Source organism: Carettochelys insculpta, chromosome 4 (assembly GCF_033958435.1).
Source record: "Carettochelys insculpta isolate YL-2023 chromosome 4, ASM3395843v1, whole genome shotgun sequence".
NCBI lineage: Eukaryota > Metazoa > Chordata > Testudines > Carettochelyidae > Carettochelys > Carettochelys insculpta.
Window position 1 is genome coordinate 108,710,821 of NC_134140.1, and position 13,915 is coordinate 108,724,735.

Here is a 13,915-nt window from a genome sequence, read left to right on the forward strand (position 1 = left end):
GTGTCTCATCCACAGTAATCTCCAGAGCCTTTTGTGCAGAATTGTTGCTCAGCCAGCTGGTCCCCAGCCTGCAGCAGTGCTTGGTTTTCTTCCATCCCAAGTGCAGTTGTCTGTGCTTCTCGTTGAATTCCACCAGATTTCTTTCGGCACAATTGTACAATTTGTCTAGGTCATTCTGGACCCTATCCCTTCCCTCTTGGGTATCTTACTCTTCCTCTAGCTTAGAGTCAGACACAACCTTGTTGAGGGTGCAATCCATCCCCTTATCCAGGTAATTAATGTTGAACAAAACTGGCCCCAGAACAGATTCTTGGGGCACTCCACTTGATATGGACTACCAACCAGACATTGAGCTATTGAGCTAAAGATCCCTGCCTTCTATGCCCCTGCATGTGCTCAGAGCAGCTGGAGAGGTGACGTGTGCTGCTCTGAACTGAACGCTGAGAGCCTGGAGGAGGAGTACTTCACATGCTGCTTGTCCTGCAAACAAGAAGTTCCTATTGGCCAGAAACCAACAAATGAGAGCTGCTGGATATGGGCGCCGCATGAGATGCCTCTTTCCCCTTCTCCTCTGGGTTCTCAGCATTCACAGACACACATGTGGCTCTGCAGCCTGCTGTTCTGAGTGTTGAGCTGGGGCAGGACAAGCAGGGAGCCAGCAGAGGCTCTGTGGCCAGATCCAACAGCAAGGCAGGCTGGACCCAGCTAGCGGGCCATGTTTTGCTCAGCCCTGTGCTAGGATGTACGTCATCAGGCTCTGTCAACTGGAAGACCTCAAACTGATTTAAGTAATTCTTAACTTGCGCTTTTCCTATTTTAGTTTCATGTGCTACCCCATTTACACCGATGTTCGCTATGTTAATCACCTCATCACTTTTTTAGTGAAAATTAAAACATAAAAGGTATGGAATATTCCAACTGTTGCATGGTTTTCTATTTTCTTTCTCTTGTCATTAAATACTGGACCTACCCTGCCCTTGGTCTTCCTCTTGCTTCTTTATAAAATCTTTCCAGATACCCTTTATATCCATAGCTAGCTGGACCTCGTTTTGTGCCTTGGGTTTTATAATTTTGTCTCTATAGTCTTGTGGTAGCCTTTATGTTAATCCTTTTGTAATCTGGCCTAATTTCCTCTTTTCTGTATAACTGCTGAGTTTCAGTTCTTTGAAAATGTCCTGGTTAAGCCTGTGTGGCTTCTTACCATTCTTCCTCTCTTCCTTACATATTAGAATAGTTTGCTTTTGTGGTCTTTGTACTGTCTGTTAACACTCTCCCACCCCTGCCAAATCTCTGAAGTCTTTTCCCCTTAATTTGCTCCCCATGTGATCTTACCTACCATTTTTGAGTTTGCTAAAGTTTGCCAGTAAACTTATACTGTACCCCTTCAGGAAGTGGCAGGATATACAAAGCTCCTCTAGGTTTATTCATCTATTTAGTGTATATACATTTAATAAAGCTAATTTCCTTCCAGTGCCACACTTCTCAGTGTGTTCTCAGATATGCTTTCTGTATTTCTTTGATAGTCAGTGTTCTTCACACATACCTTTGAGAAAAGAAAGGTCTTCTAAATTCATTCAGTACCTGTTTCTGTTTTCACAATACCATATTCATCTTAGCTGTCACCATGCTAGAACACATGGCTGGTATTGGTCAATACGGCAGTCCAAGCACTTCACCATTGCTGATGCTTTTTTTAGTGGCAGAATCAGACAGATTCCATAACAGGAACTGCAGCTTTACAGACAACAGAACTCTTCTTACTTAACTTTTCCCACCATAATGTCAAGTTCTGTTACCAGGTCAGCTCAGAGTCTATGATTGGTCATCCTTTTAGCAATCAGACAGGACCAAATGGCTAAGTGAAGTGTTGGAAAAATAAAGTAGTAATTATTCAGTTACTTAGAGGGCTTTTTCTTTAAAAAAAATTCTAAACAGTTTGTCTGGTGGCACCTTATAGACTAACAGATTTTAGAGCACAAGCTTTCGTGAGCAAAGACCCACTTTGTCAGATGCAGTGTAGTGGAGATTCCAGAGGCAGGTCTAATTATACAGGCTCATGAAAAAGAGGGAGTCCCAATCAAGAGGAAGGCCAGAGTTGACAAGGTCAGTTCAGTCAGGGAGGATGTGGCCCACTTCCAGCACATCCACATTAGCTGCTGGAAGTGGGTCACAACCTCCCTGACTGAATTGACCTTGTCAGCTCTGGCCTTCCTCTTGATTGGGACTCCCTCCTTTTCATGAGCCTGTATAATTAGACCTGCCTCTGGAATCTCCACTACGTTGCATCTGATGAAGTGGGTCTTTGCTCATGAAAGCTTCTGCTCCAATATATCTGTTAGTCTATAAGGTGCCACAGGACTTCTTGTTGTTTTTGCAGATACAGACTAACACAGCTACCCCTCGAATAAATATTTGTGTCACACTGGATGATTCTGAACCATCTTACATGGTAACAGGACCAACTGATCTCATTCATTTTACCTTAGTGCTCCCTTTTCTTCTGTCATTTGTAATGCTCCCTTGTTGATCTTGGGTCATCCTGTAAGCTCTTCAGGGTAGGATCAGTGTCCCCAGTACTTAGGACTGTGGGCCCTACTGTGCTGGCTGAGGCTTTGGGTGCTATCACAATGCAGACAATTAATAGGTGTAAGTATCATGCTTGGAAAAAATTAGTGGGGGACATTAATTGCCATCTATACACAGAATAAATTTTGTTATGTGCACCAAAGGCATGTGCAAACATGTGCTACCAGGAGAAATACATGATGCTGGCTCTGCTAATCAGCTGGGCAGCATTTGAATCTCTCTTGGATGGCCACTCAAGCACTCAGCGCACAGAGAACATTGTTGGCAGCCCAAACCCATGACACCACAGAATTTTATGGTATCTCTTACCATTCAGCACAGTTAACACAGAAAGGGCTAGAGATCCTAATCCTGAATGTTAGGATCACTTGTGCACTCTGAGTATAGTTATTGTATTTCCAACTCTTTTTACGACCAGTTGGGATGTGAGTATTAAGAATTTTTTTCTGGACAATTTATTCTATTTCACTGGTATGATGAGTAGAAAAGTGAGAACACAGATGGCTTTTTACTTCATCATCTGTTTCCCCTGGTATAGGGCAGGGCCTCTAATTTCTAGGGCAGTCTAACCAAACTGAATACACCATTATGAATATAGGACACCAGTAAGAAGAATGAACAATGCCTCATTGTGAGAATGGAAAGAGATTGTTGATGGTTCAGCTTTAACCCCTGAATTCCCTCCTCTAGCTCCATATCTGACCCCCAAGAGCCCTTTCTCCCTGCCCATCACTCCTCTCCATACCCTAAGACCTCTTTGTTGTGTTGCTATTTAATAAGTGTGCTTGGTCTGCACATTTGCAAGCCAATGTGCAGTGCACTTCCCGCTCACAGATTGTCCCAAGCAACACTTAAGCTCCATCTCCAGAAGCAAACTGAAAGGTTTGGGAGCCCTTAAATTCATTCTTCAACAGCTGTTTTTGCAAAGCCAAAGGGGGGGCAGTCCCTTCGTTTAGCCTCCATAGTGTAGCTCTTTTACCAATAAAACAATGGAACACTTTTAAAGATTCTAATTTTAAAATCTTATGAGCAGCTTATGGTGCTGCTCTGCCCTCCTTTCAGGGAGAATATTTGTTATGACAAGGTTGTAATAAATAATGGCTTTTGGTGGACTGGGAGAAGGGTGAAGGTGGACTTTATTGTACAACACCCTAACTCCTTACATACGAATCATCAGGACTAAAACCTGTGACCACAGGGGTTCTGATGATTCCTCATTGTCCACAGAAGCTCAGTCTGGGTTTTTCTGATGAAGGGCCCTGAAGACCTAGGCACCGCAGAATGTACCACCCAGCAGGGCCTGAGTGGCAGCTTCAAGCAGCCCACTGATTAGCTCATGCTTCATGTATAAACAAGGAAACCATCTAGGAAGCTGTTTGAGGCCTGGTCCACACTAAGGATAAATGCTGATCCCAGACACGCATTTCTAGCCACCCCATTAGCATGGCTAGAATTGATGAACCAGGACCAACTTTGTATGCTGATGTAGACCACGGCTCTTCAGGCTTGTGCTGACGTCCCTTATTCCACATGGCTGCATGGAGTACCAGGGTCAACAGCCAAGCCTGGAGAGATCGATTTTGCTGCTGCTTCACTTATGCAGCAAAATAGAACTCTGGTGGATTGTAGACTTACCCTGAGCAATGATGCAGACTGTTTGCTTGGTTCTACTCCAGACCTCGCCTTGCTGTGAACCCTACATATTTGCTTCTGATGTGGGTTTGTCCCTGACTCTTTTTGATGCAGTCTGCAACCTGGACCTGAGATCTCACAGAACATAGTGAACAATGGATACATGAGGGATGCCCAGCACTGCTGCATGGAAATAGAGGAGCTCAGGCAGGCATACCAGAAGAAAAAGGAAGCAAATGGACATTATGGGGCATCACTACAAACATGCTAATTCTATGAGCAGCTGCATGGGCTTTGGAGGGAGAGATTCAAACTATCTCCCAAGAGATTTTGCAGGTAGCCTCTGGCAACAGCAAGGCACACATGGACAATGAGGAGGAGGATGACAATGGTCAGCAGGTGAACAGAACAGTTGCTCTAACCAACAGCTAGGAACTTTTTTAAACTTTGGATCTCATCCCCTCCTCTTAGGATGTTTCACTGCTGGACCCTGTTGACGGGCTGGGCATCTCAGGTGAGTTCTCATTTTTAATCCTGCTATTAGTGGGGTTGAGGCAATTGGGTGCGATCTGTGGCAGCCCCCCAGGAACAACTTGTTAACGTATCTTGGGATGGAGCACTGATCCTGCCTGCACTTCTCCATAAAGCTCTCAGGCGGGTACTCTTTAATTCATCTCTTAATGTTTTCGGTAAGCCCTGCTTTATTCCGACGTCCAAGAGAGGACACCTGTCTTCACCAAGCCGCCAATAAGTACACAAAGTGGTGCAGCATAATGACCAGCCTTCTGCCAACATTCAGTCAGCATCCATTCCTTTATCAATCTGCGTTTTCCTAAGGAGGCTAAAATCTCTCTTTGCTGAGCTTGGCAGGCTCACTGCTTCGGTCAGAAATGGCAGAGGCTCAAAAGACTTGTGCAGGATTGCGGGAGTTTTAAAAAAAAAAGCAGTGCAAAAATTACGGAATTAGGAAGGTATTATGGGGTGAAGGAAGTTGCATGCTGGAATCTTGACTCCTTGCTCCCAGAAATCCCTGGGATTTGTGGAAATGCCACAAAACAATGTGCCAAAAGGCTTGGTACTAAATGGGGATACTTATCTGTGGTACACTGTACTTTAGAGCATTGGAAGCATTCCTAATAAATATGTGCATGACTGCCACAAATAGCCACACATTCTATTGGCTGTTGGCCGAAGTAAATTGTGTCAACCAAAGTCTGTAGTGTTCACACGGTCTTACTCACCTGCCACCTAGTGAAGCCTTTTACCGGGATTTTCATGAACCAAGTTGTATCAATAGGTGAAAGTGTGCTGGGGAGATTTTTTCCCCTCCAATTTTTTTATTGGGTTGATCACAGATCCTTATTGAAATGCTGCCTGTTGGCTCCATCACTTACTTAAATAAAAAGTAGATGACAGTGCTTGCCATCAAACATACTTCCTGTTTTCTGTTATATGTATATATATTTATTAAAAAAAATAATCCTCCTCTGAAGCTTTATCTAACAGTCTCCTCTTCTGAATTAAAGTGGGTCAGCTCATGCCATTCCTCAGCTGTTGTCTTGTTTACATATCCTGGTTTAAAGAACATTCCCGCCATGGGACATATGGAGCATGTATGTTACATATTGCATTCTCAAGTAAGTCTGGTTAAATCCCATTTTTATGGCTTTAGTTTTTAGGTCCCTGTGTGACTTTCTAGTAGGAGACTGATGAGAGGGACAGGTGTATCATGCATTCAGCCTGGTGACAAGTTTTCAAATTCAACTGCATTCTTGCAGTGGCAAAGTTAGGAGCAGCTGGCTTCTCAAGAGCCTCTCTGCTTCTGTTGGAATTCCTGTGGCAGAGAAAAGAATGTACTATTTTGCTCTTTCTGTGAACAACACATCATGCAAGGCTGCCACATTTCAACTGAGACATGCCAGGTGCTTGGTCTCATCAGGTGAAATCTCTTAACGGATGATTTAACAGCCTTCATTTGCCCCAATCTGAGTATAGTTTTTATACCCTGATTCTGCAAGATTCTGAGATTATGATTCTTAATTTCCAGCAAGAACAGGTTTGGCTGCAGGTGTTCAGCATCTTTCAAAATGGGCCTCATTTTATGTAGAAGGCCTCATATTATGTCATTAATAGGACCTGTGAAATGAAAGTCATACTTTCTGGAGGAGAAAATATTGCAAAAGTGAAATGGGATTGTAGAAAAATCTCCCATTTTAGAGCTGGGGTGGGAATGCAATTCTTTCTTCATATTTCCCAGGCTGTTTAACCAATGTTTCTTTGGTGAATCAGCCATGTTAGCCTGTAATGGAGCAAGTTTAGAAGGTTCCTGCTAATGTGTCCCACACTATTTGGGCAGGCGAGCCAGGGAATCCATGTGCGACTGGAAATTACTCGGGCACAGGAGTGTTTCAGGCATCGTTAATCAGGCAACTTAGAAAATTGGGCACATAATAAATATGCAAAAATTAAACAAATGAATGTGATTACTGTTGCCAAACACCGTTGCATATGCTGTGGTGGGCTGACTTATGTGTCACTCTGTAGGAGTATAATCAGGAAGAGACTATTTTTACCCTTATTTTGTGTTCTAGACACAATCTGTTTCCCATCCTATGACAGCACAGAAGGAATGGCTTACATGCTGTCTAGAGGTGAGCCTTTCAAGGCGAGGAGTTTGCAGTGCTAGGGCAAATACTGTCTACACCTGTCAAACAGATGTAGCGTGAGTTCTTCTCTCCCAGTTCCACCCTAAGATGTTTCATTTGGATGATATTTTGTAAATCTTTTGTGTGTAATTTTGATTATTGGTGTATACCCGCTTCAGTGGTTCCCAGGGTAGGAGGGCTATATCCAATTCCTGGCTTCGTTTCTTAGGTCTCAGATAAATGCAGTCCTGTGGGAAAGTGACCAAAGAAAAGCAGGAACCTATCCCTGTGTTAGTTTGGCAAAGGGAATGGTGTGAGTCCCAGGGATGAAATCCTGGGCCACTGAAGACAATAGGAATGCTGCTATTGACTTTAGTGGAACCAAGATTTGTCTCTCTCTTACGGCCTGACCCTGCAAGATGCTGAGCTGTAACTGCGAATTGCTGAAGGTTCACAAGTATTGCTGAAGTCAATTGTAATTGGGTACACCGAGCAGTGTTCAGAAAGCATGCAGTACTGTGCAGGATCAGGCCCTTCTGAATCTTATCTGAGAGCAGCAAGAGAGATTTTTGTTACAAACCCAATTGATAAGGAATATTTGAACAGTATTAACTTTTTTCTTTTTTTTTTGGTTATGCTGTGGAGCTGCTCTGTCAGGCAACAGCAAGCCAAAGGAAACATTAAAATCCAAATAGTTTAGGTGCATATTTTCTTTGTCAGCTAGTGTGGAGCTGTCAGAACTGTTAACAATCTTATAACACAAAGCTGGGGATGGGTTTTTCTCACTATACGGATGCAGTTCCACACATAAGAAAGCCATCGCTTCTTCTGTTCCCTCCTCCTCACAGGTCATACAAAATGTAGAATTGTGTAAGTCACTCATAGCAAAGGCAGATGCTAAAGTTATCCTACCTTTAAAATTGTTAAGATTTTGTTTGCTGTTTTGTAATGGGAGTTGGCACCAGGGACCTCTCAACTTCCCTTATAGTCTTATGTACCATGGAAAGAGTAACAATAAATATCAACCATCTGATCACCAAACTATCAAATGGGTTTATTTTAAAAACAAAAACAAAAAAACCTAAAACCTCCGTTAAGGCTACCTTCACCCTCACTCTCCCCTCCCTCCAGAATCAGACTCTCAGAACAGCAGCTGTGACTGATGCATTCATCCAGTGGCTGGGAGGACAGTCAGCCTCTGAAACTGCATTGTTGCTTGGTAACCACCTGCTAGACTGAGCAAAAGTGGAACCACTAAGTGCCCTGGAGGCCGAGGACATCACATCTCATAGACAAATGGGTGCCTCACAGTTGGCCTGAGGATCAGCAGTGCTGAACACGGGTGTCTCTCTCATGGCAGCCACAGTGTTACACGCAGGGCCATCTGGCTGAGCCTCTTTTATATTGTGGTTCTTGTCTGATCTGAGCAGGGATAGTTATGTTATTTCTAGCAACAGTAATGTTCTCCTGCCACCCATACACTGGTTTAGAATACTGAAGGATATAAATTAAGAGCAGTTTTTATATGCAAATGAATAAGAAAAGACACTGCATCCTCCAGACTGTATTTGTATTTGGATATAACCATTTTTTACATCTTCAACGCAGAGACTTTCCTGTCTTATAATCCAGGTGTACTTTTAGAATTCAGTTTATTAAAATATGGCTCAAAATGTGGTGTTTCACTCCATATCAGAATCCAGATTAAAGCTAGTTATGGTCTGAAAACAATAAACAAATAGGCTATGTCTACACTACAGAGCTCTTCTGAAAGAAGCTCTTCTGGAAGATCTCTTTTGAAAGAGCTTCTTTCGAACGAGCGTGTGCACACACAAAAAAGCGGCTCAAAAGAGTGATCTGCTCTTTTGAAAGAGAGCATCCACACAGGCTCCCACTCTTTCGAAAGAACAGGCCAAGGATTGAAAATGAAGACAGTTCTTTTGAAAGAAGGGTCCTGTGGAACTTCCACACGTTCTCTTTCTAAAGAAGTTTTTGAAAGGGGGCGCTCTTCCTGAAACAGAAAAGGAAGAGTCATTTTAAAAGGAGCACCATTTTCTTCCGATTTATTTTTGGAATAATGCTGGTTGTGTGTAGACGCTCCATAGGCTCTTTCAAAAGAGCCCCCTTCTTTCGAAAAAATCTTCTGAAAGAACTTGCTCGTGTAGATGAAGCCCTAGTGTTTATGTTCAGATTAAACAGTGCTATAGTCCACTGCCCTGCTCTCTCACATAAGAGTTCAAATATTAGACATCTTGTGTAACTGAAACCTTGCAAGATCAGTTATTCTTAACAGGTTTCCACCCTCTTGACCTGAAATCTGATGAAAGGCAAATTTTTTGATAAATAAGAGATTTCTTGTACCATTGTATCCTCCAGTTCAACTGTATGTATGGACTAAAACTAACACAGAATTGGCAACTGACCAGAATCAAACAAGTCCAAAATGATACAATTGTCAGAATGAGGTGACAGTCACCAGTTAACCAGGCAGGTAGATGGAATCTCCCCACCATTGACTCACACAGCAGCACCATAATAGCTCTCATATGTGGAGGGGAAAGTTAGCAAGTTATTACTTACTCTTTACTATTTTTTAACGTTAGTTCTAAAGGACTGCAGAAAGCAGGAGATATTTGGCCCAGGTGATGGCACCTTAGGAAAAGAATATAAAAGACAAGAAAAAAGCATACACATCATTATTTACTCTCTCCACCCCTGCTTTGCGCAGGTAGTGTGATGGTGTAATAGTTTTGCTATCTTACTCTCTTTTCAAATGCTGTTCATCTTCTTAGCATCACTTGCTTGGTTTAGTAACAGAGAGGGAGCCGTGCTAGTCTATATACTATCAAAATAAAAAGCCGTCAAAGTAGCACTTTAAAGACTAGCAAAATAGTTTATTAGGTGAGCTTTCATGGGACAGACCCACTTCTTCAGACCAGAGCCAGACCAGAACAGACTAAATATTTAAGGCACAGAGAACCAAAAACAGTAATTAAGGAGGACAAATCAGAAAAAAATGATCAAGGTGAGCAAATCAGAGAGTGGAGGGGTATATTACCAGCAGGCTGTAGGTTCAAAATCCTACACAGAATCCTGTACTGTGGGGCTCCTCCTTAGCAGATGTACTAAAAATGTTTACAGTATTGCTAAGTCTAACAGTGCTTAGAATTAATTTCATGAGATTTGATGATTTTCTGAAAGCCCCGCCCTTTGGTGTCATACTATCATATAATAATTAATCTTCTTTACTAGAAAGAAAAAGTTGAGACGTTAGAGAAAAGTTTGAAAACACAAACCTTTACGGCTCAAAACCAGAAGCCAAACAAAAAAGTCAGAATGTATTCTTCAGGCTTGTGTGATTTCATGATGGGGGGTGGGGATGGTGTGTTTTTCAATGCTTGTGGTTGGCAAAGCTAGTGTGTGCATTTTGATTTGCTCTCTCAGCTGCTATTGTCTTAAATAATATAGCCAAGTTTCCTTGCATAACAGAATATGTAGGGCAGTTATGATTGGTTTAGGCTTGTCAGTAAATTATGCAGAATCACACTGTGGCTGACCCTTGAGCAGATGTGTGGGGTTTAATGGGTAAGCAAGCTTGGGCAGCCAGTACAAGGGCCTCTCATAACTGCATTTCTTATGCTTTGGGGCAGTGTTTTGAATCTGGGGTACATGCACTCTTGGGGGTACACTGAGGTCTCCTGGGGTACATCAACTCATCTAGATATGTCTAGTTTTAAAACAGGCTACATAAAAAAAACACTAATAAAATCAGTACAATCTTAAAGTTCATTCAGACAATGACTTTGCTTCCAGTGCTTCATGTGCCTTATGCTGAAATGTAAGTACAATATTTCTGTTCCAAATCATTTATTTGATAAGGAGATGGTAGAAAGTCAGCAAGTTTTCAGTAGTAGTCTTCTGTATTTTTTGTGTGTTTTTTAAGTAAGTAGTTTTTAAGTGAGCTGTAACTTGGTGGTATGCAAAAAAAATCTGACTCCTGAGAAGGATACAGTAGTCTGGAAAGGTTGAGTGGCACTTGTTTCAAGGCCTCAGATTGCCTTAGGACCATGTTTCTCAACTGATGGTACACATACCCTTAGAGGTACGCAAAAGAAGTCTAGGGGGTGCTTAAAAAAAGATTGAGAAACGCTGCTTTAGGGAGCACAAGGAACATTCCTTAAGTGTGTCCCCACAGACATAAGATGCCCCAAGAGGATGAGACAGGGAGGAAACAGGTCTTCCATTCCCTCCCAACTTCTCCAGCCAGCAGAATTGCCTGGCTGGTAGATCAGGGTCCCTGACACTCAATCTCTCCTGTAACTTATAAATACAATAATAAATACAATGCATAGCTTTCAGAGATAATAAATTGCATTTCTGCATCACCTTTCATCCTGAAAAATCACAAATGTAGCCCAGCTGAGATGCTGCCATCTCTGGTATGGAGTAGGGGGCAGCCATCTGGCACCCAGAATGCTGCATAACAAGGAGAGGAAGCATTAGAAGAACAATGTATATAAATGATTGCATGTCTGTGTTCTAATAGCTCTACTGTGACATTGTAAAACCATCAGGACAATATTATAGGGCCAATTTTCAAAGTGGTGCGCAGAAGATAAGTTCACAAATCTAATTCTGAAACTAAAAAAAGGTGTGGATCTCTACCAGGCTGTTTAATGTATTATTATGGCAAATATTTCAAAGTATTTTCTACAAATTGAACCTCTAAAACCTGGGACTTTTTAGTCCAGCCAATTCTGTTAGTTTTAGTCCACACATACAGTTGAATGACTTCAACTAGTGGTGTCAAATTGTACCAGTTTAGTTCAACCAGTGCAGTTCTGTGTGTGTGGCTGCCTTGCAATGCACCTTGAATCTTTGGCCTTGTTCAACTGGTGTAAGGCAAGCTAAACTACTATAGGCCAGGTTTACACTGATCTGAGTGCTCAACTACAAACTTGCACCAATTTACTTAAATTGGTGCAAGTTTGTACAGTAATCCCTCAAAATATGTGACTTTGAGTTGTGCTTAACTCACATTAACGTGAGTTAAGTGCAACTCAAAATCCAGCTCCCCTGGCCCTGGCTCAACCCCCCCAGCCCTGCGCAGCCCACTTCAACCCCCTCACCCAGCCCCCTTCAACACTCTCAAGGCCCGGCTCACCCCTCGGCATCGCTCCAGCTCACCTCCTCCCACCCAAAGCCCAGGTCTGGCTCACCCCCTTGTGCCTGGCTCCAGCTCAACTCCTCTCCCACCCTCCCACAGCCCTAACCGCCACAGGCTTAATCCCTCTGCCCCCTTCCCACATCCCCAACCCACTGCTGGGCTTAACCCTCCCCAACTGCCCTCCCAATCCCAGGACTTGCCTTTCAAAAGGAGCTCCAGGTGCTCCAGGCTGCAGAACATGTGTTCCTCCGGGAAAAAAAGCCGCTGCCCGACTTACATGAAATTCGAGTTATGCAAGTGTGTGTAGGAATGCAACCCTTGTGTAACTCGAGGGACTACTCTATGTAGACAATGTGTTAGGAGCATTGTTTCCATGCCTGAGCCTTCTCAGAGCAGGTAACATATCCCCTGCCACAGGTAGATTCCTGTTCCTTAGCTATCCTCTGCTATGACTAATATTTTCATCAGTCTTTTCCTGAGTCTGTGATGCAGACCGTAAATATTTGTTCCACACTGTCTGAAGCTGCCACTCACTTGTGATTCTCTTGAGACATAGTATCTGCTGCATGAGATCACTGAGCACCATCGAAGATTCATACAGTGCTGAGAAGTAATGTGAGTATACTGAGCGAAGCTGGTGGTGGCAGCAGCTGCTTTATATTGGCAGAGCTTCCCTGTATGATGGGTGCTGCCCTCCTCTGTACTAAAGACTGATCTTTGCTTCAACAGCATAATTGGCTTCTGATCTTTTGCCCAGGATGGACAAGTTGCAAACAGTATTTCACATACAATGTCTCCAACCCCGCTCAATATCATACAGTCTTTACATATCCCAAAGCTGGCGATAGCTACTGCTTCTCCCTACCTCTTTCCTTAGCATAATAAGAAGATAGATCTGCCACAGTGGTACTCAGGGATGCTTTTCACATCCACCTAGGTTTTGGTGTGTTGTTTGCACACTTTTTTTAAAGCTACTCGAAATGGTTGTGGATCATTGATTTCACCCTGTCCTGCTATAATATGCTGAGATGATGTGTTCTCCTTCAATTACCCTTTGTTTTCATTGTCCACAACTGTGGCTGTGACGTCTTTGTTTAATACAGGAGGTCCAAAGACCTGTTGTTGCAGGTTCAAGTCAGAGGCACTGCAGTTAAACTATAGTAGTTAACAAATGCTGTAGAAAAGATGGGATATAATAACATAAATTAAATTGGATAATGGTGCAAAGGCCAACAGGTTTTGTCTAACATACTGCCCAGGCAACTGTGAGCTGTGATGTACTATAAATATCTTCGAGACCAGGCAAACAAAATTCAAGTACTATACCTTGTAGATTCCTCCAAATCTTCATGCAAGTGCTAAGATGTGCTGCATTCGGCTTGTTTGTTTTAAATTATATCTGAAACATTTCCAGATTTTTTTTTTAAACTGAACTGCATTGGAAGCAACCTTCTGCCTTTCTCCATCTTTATTGTTTTGCTTCATTGCGTTAATAATTTGTTGTTACTGAAGAAATCTTTAGCTTACAACTGAATCTGAAGTTATTTATAGTTATTTATTAAACAGCTCATTGTGAGATGATGGAAATATAATTCAACCAGCAAACATAGCTAGCCGCTCATTTGTGTACAGCAATTGTTTGTTATTTCTGATGTATGGAGCGCCATTCCTATGTAAACTGGCCCATTAGGTTTACAGGAAAAATGTCCCCTCTACCCACTGCAGTGCTGTGTGTCAGTTGGTTAACTCCCTCCACCATAAAGATGGAAAAATAACGTTACTGGTACTGTCTGTACACAAAAACTGATTCTATCACAACCTTAATATTCAAAAAGAAGCAACAATGAGCTATTTATCCCAGTGAGAGTACTTAACATTACACCTG